The sequence below is a fragment of the Lolium perenne genome, chromosome 2, assembly GCF_019359855.2.
Source record: "Lolium perenne isolate Kyuss_39 chromosome 2, Kyuss_2.0, whole genome shotgun sequence".
Taxonomy (NCBI): Eukaryota; Viridiplantae; Streptophyta; class Magnoliopsida; order Poales; family Poaceae; genus Lolium; species Lolium perenne.
The window spans coordinates 107,432,010-107,440,480 of NC_067245.2; positions in this window are offsets into that span (position 1 = coordinate 107,432,010).

An 8,471-nucleotide genomic window follows, 5' to 3' on the forward strand; every position below is an offset into this window, starting at 1 on the left:
ACAACACAAAAGATCCGTATTCACATATTGATTTCTTTGAAGATGTGTGTGGAATCTTTAAGTTGATTTCTTTTACTCATGAAGAAATGAAATTAAGAATCTTCAATGAACAAACTCTTACTAGAAAGGCATGTATAAAGATTTGTCCGCAGGAATAACTGACACCCGGAGAAATTTATATGATGCATTCTTGACTCATTTCTATCCAGAAAATAGAACTTATGGAGCAAGACGCATGATCATTAATTGTAAGTAATTGTAAGAACCGTCAAGGTGAAAGTTTTGTTAATAGATGTGAAATAGATATGGTTTCCCAAGGGAATTTCATGGAACTTCCTCCCCTTGATCAAGCCTGGGAATTACAAGACGAAATTCACCGTAGGAGTGAATCTTGGTCCGTAGAAACAGATAGTGAAGGGACAACGGAACTTGACCATAATTGTATAAACACTTTCTTGGAAACCGGTAGATTAGAAGACTTAGTTGGAAAATCCCAACTTGATTTTTGTTGTTTTTTAGATGAAGAGTGTTTTATTACTTAAAATTTTTAAGCATTACAGACGGCCTCAGTATAATTAGGATACACATAGCCGCACTCCACACACAGAATAATCCAACAAAAGTACGATACAATAACATGATGATGCTGCATGAACTCCTAAGATGGTGAAGGACCAACCCTGAGATTATGCTGCCTTCAATGTTGGATAATATATTTCTTCGCCATGTCCTCCAACCATGTAGACACCTCTGTAAACATGTCGTGATTCTCCATACGCTGAAGAGACTACCATGTACGGAGCAAAGTGCTGCAGCGGTATATGACCTACAAAAGAGAAGAATTTTTATCGCCAAGCACCTTAGCGTTTCTATATAACCACAACGACCAAATAATGGCAAGCTCCCCACCCGAATAAGTATTTTAAACCTATGATCCACCCCATTGATCCTATTACAAAAAATATTGGCAACGCTATGTGGCGGGTATAAGGTAGAACCTATTTGGATGATTGACCATATAGATCTCGCAAGATGGCATGATAAATGTTTTATTGTCTCATCATGATGACAAAAGACAAACATTTTACTTCCCTACCAATTCCGCTTTGCAAGGTTATCTTTAGTAAGAATCACTCCACGATGAAGATACCAAGCGAAGACCCTTGTCTTCAGCGGTATCTTCATCTTCCATATTTTACAAATGTTAGCTACCGGCTCTGAAGGTTGAACCAATTCTCGATACATCGAGCCCATAGTGAATTTACCATTCTCTGCAAAGCTCCAATGGAACTCGTCTGCCCCGGCTGACACTTTAACTAAGGCTAATCGCTATAGCAATGCATTCCACTGTAAGATGGGGCTTAACCATATCTCTTCTGAACGTCACATTGGGTGGTGTAGAATCCATCACCTTAGCTAAGGTATCCCCTTTGTGTCGCCTAATACTGTATAAACCTAGATATTGTTCTCAGAAAGTGGCATTTCCTAGCCCTTTTGTCCTCCCAGAACCTAATCTCGGATCCCTCTTTAATGGAGAAAGAGCCAAATGAAAAAAAAATTGTTTCGTCGCCATTAGGCTGGCCCAGAAGTGTGAATCCCCATGTTTCCAGAAAACCTGAGAAATCAGACTTGAATCAACATACTTTCTCCTTAGTATTGTATGCCAAACCCCATCTCCAGTTAGCAATTTAGTCAGCCATTTACCAAGCAGAGCTCTATTCTTGACTTCAAGGTCATGAACCCCTAGCCCCCCTTGATCTTTTGGGAAGCACACAATACTCCATTTATCATGCCGGCATTTCTTCTTCTCACTATCTTGTTGACAAAAATATTTTGATAGGAAATGGTCTAACTGATGCAAAACTCCTTTGGGTAACTGGAAAATGATATCATATACAATATCATATTTGTAAGTACTGAATTAATGAGTACCAATCTTCCACCGAGAGATTACAATTTACCCTTTCAACTGCTAAGACGAATCTGCAATCGTTCCTCGGCGTGCTTCCATTTAGCAATAGTAAGCCTCCAAAAATGAATCGAATGCATTATGTTGTTGCACATGTCACAAAAAAAAATTGTTGAGTTTTTGCAGGTACCTAAATAAGAAGAGAAAAACTGCGAGCAACCATCTAATCAAATAGCCATAGTTCCTATCAAATAAGAAGTCCAAAAATAAAAGGATATTATGTCAAAAATTACGTCTCTATCTTATTCAGAAAGGGAAAAGGCTAAGGAAGCACCTTCCATTAAAAATGTTCATGAAGAGAAGAAATATATCAACAAAACTAATATTGACATAATCAAGATCTTATAGAGCCTAAACCACCACATGATGACGAAGCGTCAAGAACTGTTGAAGGTAAGACTAGAGGTAAATACGGTAACGAACCTAAAGTGCCATGTTACTTTGGAGGGTCCTCTTATACCAGCTTATGTGATGTGAACTCAACTATCAATATCATTACATATTCTGTGTATGAATAGATTTCCATAATATAAGTCCTTCCGAAATGCAGCCTACAAATACAACTATTTTACTCTCTAATAGAACAGTCAAAAATACCTTTGTGAGTAGGTAAGAATGTTTATATATTTGTTTGCCCTTATATGTATCGTGTTGATTTTGTTGTTACAGATATGCATCGTGACACATTTCTCCCTATCATTTTTGTACACCTTTTCCAAAGACTTCCAGAGTAAAGATTGGTCAGAAGAGGAAGGTTATATCTTTTAAGTTTGGACATGATGAAATCCAATTCAACTTCTCTAGATTCAAGAATCAACCTTAACAAGTCTTCTGATACTAAGAAAATTGCTATACTTCCTGAACTAGCTACCATTCATTTGGGAGCTCCTCAAGATGCTCTAGAAAGGAGCCTTACAAACAATTATATAGTGTTTCCAATGATCGAGAAAATTTGGAATTTAACAGTCACTTTGGTAGCTCTCCTTTGGCAGAAGATTTAATGAACTCAACTTTTGAGGAGCTTAAAAGGAATGGGGGTGAAGAAACTCCTCCACATGAACTTACACCCTTAGCAACTAAACCGAAATATGAATTTCTTAACCAAACAGTCAACTTTCGTGTCATTATTAATTCCACTCTTTCAAGTGCGGAAGAGGATACTTTGATGAACGTTTTGAAGAATCACTGGATAGTCTTCGGGTGCTTCAAAGGAGTAATCCCTTCTATATCCACACATCTCTACTACTTATAAAAGCACGAACTTGTGTAGGAAAATACAATCTAGACCGTCTATCTTGGTACATCGCACGGGCAGAAATCATTTGTTCTCCCCACCCTCCACCCAAAATTTCCGCGCATGCAATCATCATCTTCCCCCATGTTTCACGCTCCTCTTCCTCATAGACGGTTGCATCTCATCGTTCCACCTGACGCGCACGACCCTCCACCCCGGGCACCTCACCTCCAAGTGCCGCAGCCAGGCCTGGCCGCAGCACAAGTAGAGCCGCCGCGGCTGGTGGTGCACTGGATGGAGGATCACCATGGTGAGGCGGTGGGGTTGCCGGGCACATCCGAGGCGCTGCCTAGGCAGAATGCCCTTACCAACGGCGCCATCTCCATCGTTCCATTGAGGTACGGCTCGAGCAGCTTCCCTTCCTCGAGAGAACAGACGATCTCAGATCTGCCCCGCAGGTATGTGTTTAGTTTGAAATTGTTGATTCACGAGTGATCTCTCCATGAGCAACACCTGCGCATCTTCATCCAGTTTAGGTGATTAGTTGGGAAATTCCCTCAATGCTTTATTTGCTTGAAATAATAAATACATGATCCTTATGAATTAATTGTGATGTATATTCGAAGAGAGTGACATATTGCTTACATAGAATCCGACTACATGGAATACCCCAAGTTTCTTTTGTACGTTCTACGTACCGAGGCAAGATGTTGCTTCACGCATGGCTACTGCAGGTGATTAGTATTATTCTTAGCACGTTACTTTCTGAAGGCATGTGTCTTAATTGTTTCTTCATAAGCTGAATCATAACTAAATGGGTTTCTTATTTACTTGTTTGTATTCCTCACAGCAATGTTGCCTGGGCCATCTATTCCAAGACCGTCTCAGGTATGTAATATATAGTGCAAAGTATGAACGTTGCCGTGTACTGCTTACATCCAGTATTGTATTAACTTGGTCACATCTGTCCCATTTTTACAGAATTACAGTGTTTGATATTTATTATTTCAAAATTCTTACTGTTCCTCTTGAGGTTGTTCTTTCGTTACAAAGTATTGTATTAACTTGGTCACATCTATCCCAATTTTACGGAATTACAGTGTCTGATATTTATTATTTCAATATTCTTACTGTTCCTCTTGAGGTTGTTCTTTCGTTACAAATCTGAGTACGTTCTCATGTACTACCTTATTTCGGTGATTTTATTCACGCCGAGTAGTCATAACATGATTGCCCTCTTTTTGGTATGGCAAATTAATTTATTATCCCAATTTTTGGGAAGGACGTATAAAGCAAACAAAATTATTGGATGCCTTCTTGTTACAGCTGGTGTGGTTCCATCAGTAGGAAGGTATGTATTGGAACAACTAGCTAGCTTTGTTTTGACTACTCATTGCTCGAAGAACCGCAGCTGGACAGTGGACCGTCTTGGCCGTCGAGGTTTGTCTTGCCCGGCGGCTTGCCCCCTCTGCGACCAAGAGCTAGAAATGCTTCAGCACCTGCTCTTTGGGTGTGTGGTGGCGAGGGAGATCCGGGCTTGGGCCCTGAGGTGGTGGGACAAGCTAGATTGGCTCCCTGATAGTGACGTAGAGCTTCTTGAGTGGTGGACGTCGCGGATTTGCCCCGCGGCGCATAGGTGAGACATGTGACAGCCATCATCCTCATCTTCTGGTGCATCTGGAGGCACCGGAATGACGTGGTCTTAAATGGAGCTTCGCCCTCGCAGCGGTCCATTAGGGAGAATATCAAGGCGGAGTACGATAGGTGGCATCTGGCCAAGCTGTTTCGCGACACTTTTTTCTCTTTTCCTGATCTTGTAGATCTACTGTGGCAGGCGGGAGAAGTAGGCTTCGGGGGAAGCCACCACCTCCTTGTTGGGGCAACAAATTTTGCCTTTTTTTTGGCTTTCTTCTATGTGGTTGATACATCTTTTCAAGGTGTATGCTCGAAAAAACTTTCCAGATATCTACATTCACAAGGTTTAGTTTTTTCCATTAAAGAACTGCAACTGAACTGGATTTTCTTCCAAAAAATTAGTAGCACGAACCTGACTAATTTATATTATACAAATTTTAACAGAGTTTCTTTCTTCATTCCAACCTCTCGGTAGCACTGCACCAAATGATGCCTACCACTGAGCACAAAGATATGATTACTGAATCTCAGTATGAAACATTGGCAGATAAATGGTCTAGAGCTGTGTCAGCTATGGGCTGTAGCTGAGAAAAGACTATACACAAAGTTTTCGTATGAATTTTTTTAGAGGTTGTGGATGAGACCCTGGTTTGATGATGTCTACATGCTAACGTGAATAAGGGACTATAAATTGCTGCACGATATTTTTTTGATTTTCCAATATGCAATTAATTGCATTTTTGTCTTAACATTATATTATTTGCTCTGAATATTCCGAGAAATATTTTCTATATTTGAATGATATTGAATAGTTATTGATTTGAATTCATAATTTTTTCACTATAGAAGTGTGCTATGCATGATTTTTAGGGTCATCATGGCCTACCATTATTGACTATTGAGAGGTACCTCATGCAGGAGATAAACTTGATTTGAGAAAAAGTGGACAACCTTAGTCTCAAATTTAGTGTTTTGACTTAAAATTTAAAAGTAGGTACGGCATTCTTTTTTTTGGGTTCAAACTAGATATATAATACAAAAATAATAATTGTATTGTGGAGACGTGCGTTGCACCTGCACACTAACTAGTAGAAATCCTATAATAGAAGACGCATAGAAAACCTATAATAGAAGACGAATAACCAATAGTTGACAGTCAAAGACGTTTACATCCTCGAATGAAAGATGTGCTCTCGGTGCCGGTATTATTTATCCAATTTCAGATAGTAAGGGCATCTCCAACGGGGCGACCTATCCCGCGCCCGCGCGTCCGGATGGGTCCAATCGGACAAAAACGCGGCCCAACGCGCGGACTCATCCCTAAAACAGATGGCCGCGGCGTTCAGGACGACCCAAACCCGGCCCAAATCTGGAACGAGTTTGCGTGGCCGCGGACGCCGAAGGCTGGTCGCTCGCGTCCTCCCCTTGTCCGCCCCTGGCCCGCCTGTCTGTCTCCCAAAACACAAAGCCCTCGCACACATCTCCCGCCGCTCCGCCGCTAGCCAAGGACCGGCGATTTGGGAGCGGCGTCGATGCCGGCCACCATCGTCGAGACACCGGCAAGCGGGGCAGAAGCATAGGTCGAGGCCCCGCGCTGCTTTCGCCGCGTCGTAGCAGAGTCGGAGGACGCCGTCGCCGTCGCTGTTGTCCTCTCCCCGTCGCGAGACCTCCCGCTGTTCGCAGCTGCGCCGTTGCCGCCGGAGGTGAGCTCTCGTGCACCGTGTTTCCAGACCGCAAGTCGGCCGAGACGGCCATGGCCTGCAGGTCCCTACGGACGCATTGGATGGCCTCCGCCTGCAAGGTGTTCGATGAAATGGGCGTACTAAAATTTGTCCCTTTTCATCTGTAGATCATGGTGGACAGCGACGACGACTACTTCTTCAAGAACTTCATCGACACGTCGTCAGACGAGGAGTCCGACGATGAATTTTTCACGGAGGCTGCGCTGATCATCCACGAGCACATTGTCTCATAGATCCCCGTGCACCGGGGGTCCTTGCCGGGGCGCGTGGCCGCCTTGGACCTCAAAAGAGAACGCGGCCACAACCAGCTCTTCACCGACTACTTCCAACCCAAGGCATTGTTCACGCCGGCCATGTTTCGTCATCGTTTTCGGATGTCCAAACCGTTGTTCCACCGGATAATGTATGGCGTCAAGCACTACGATGACTACTTCTGCGCGAAAGTGGATGCAATTGGAAAGGTAGGCCTCTCTTCATACCAGAAATGCACAGCAGCGATTAGGATGCTCGCATATGGCGTTGCCGATGATTTCGTAGATGAGTACAAGCGCATGAGTGAGTCTACCGGCTTGGAAGCGATGTACATGTTCTGCAGAGCGGTGATCGATTCGTTCGGAGAACAGTACCTCCGGCAACCTAATACAAAGGACACAACTCGTCTGTTGTCAATCAACGCTTCGAGGGGGTTTCCTGGGATGCTTGGCAGCATAGACTGCATGCACTGGGAGTGGAAGAACTGCCCCTTTGGTTGGCAGGGGGCATACATCGGTCATTCAGAGGGGTGCACAGTCATTCTTGAAGCTGTTGCTTCACGGGATACATGGATTTGGCACTCATTCTTCGGAATGGCTGGCTCGCACAATGACATCAATGTGCTGCAGCGCTCTCCGGTGTTTGATAGGCTAGCGTACGGTCAGTCCCTCGATGTGGATTTTGAGATCAATGGCCACCACTACACCAAGGGGTACTACCTTGCTGATGGTATCTATCCACCTTGGGCTACACTCGTGAAGACAATCCGAAAACCCAACTCAGAGCAGGAGGCAAGGTTTGCCAAAGAGCAAGAGGCAGCCCGGAAAGATGTCGAGCGGGTGTTTGGCATCCTCCAAGCTCGTTGGGCTATCGTCAGACACCCTGCCAGAGCCTGGGATGTGCAAACTCTGTGGGAGGTGATGTCCTCTTGTGTAATCATGCATAACATGATTGTTGAGGTAGAGCGGGATGATTCACTCTTTGATAATGACTGGGAGGGCCAGGGAGAGTTGGTTACTCCTCAAGATGGTCCGACATCATTCCAGGACATTCTTCATGCACACCATAGAATTCGAGATCTAGCTGTACACAACCAGCTGCAGGCTGATTTGATCGAGCACGTGTGGCAGCAAAAAACCTACCATACGGCGCCGCGACCCAATTCTGCCGCGTTGGGCGCACCGCGCGACCTAAACGGACGCGCAGACGCGAGGCTCCGTCCGCGCGTCCGCTCGGCCACCCAAACGGCCCAAAACGGACGGCCCAGCGCGTCTGTTTGGGTCGCTCGGTTGGAGATGCCCTAAGTGACTAAACCTTGTTCGTTGCATTTCAAAACAAGGAGGTATGACTATTATTCAAAATGATGCTAATAAGTTCATACCCACTAGGACCATTATGGGATATAGAATGTGTGTTGATTCAGAAAACTATAGAAAAGATCATCAACTACTTCGGTTCATGGAACAAATATTAGAAAGGTCAGCTAAGCATTTTTAGTGCCCCATGCCCGAAGATGCCCTTAGTGCCCTCACTTAATTGCTAAGGTCAGCGGTCAACGTGAACGGTGTCATCGGGGAGAACTTCAGGAACGCGCGGGGTGTGAGGCAAGGGGACCCTCTTTCTCCGATCATGTTCGACT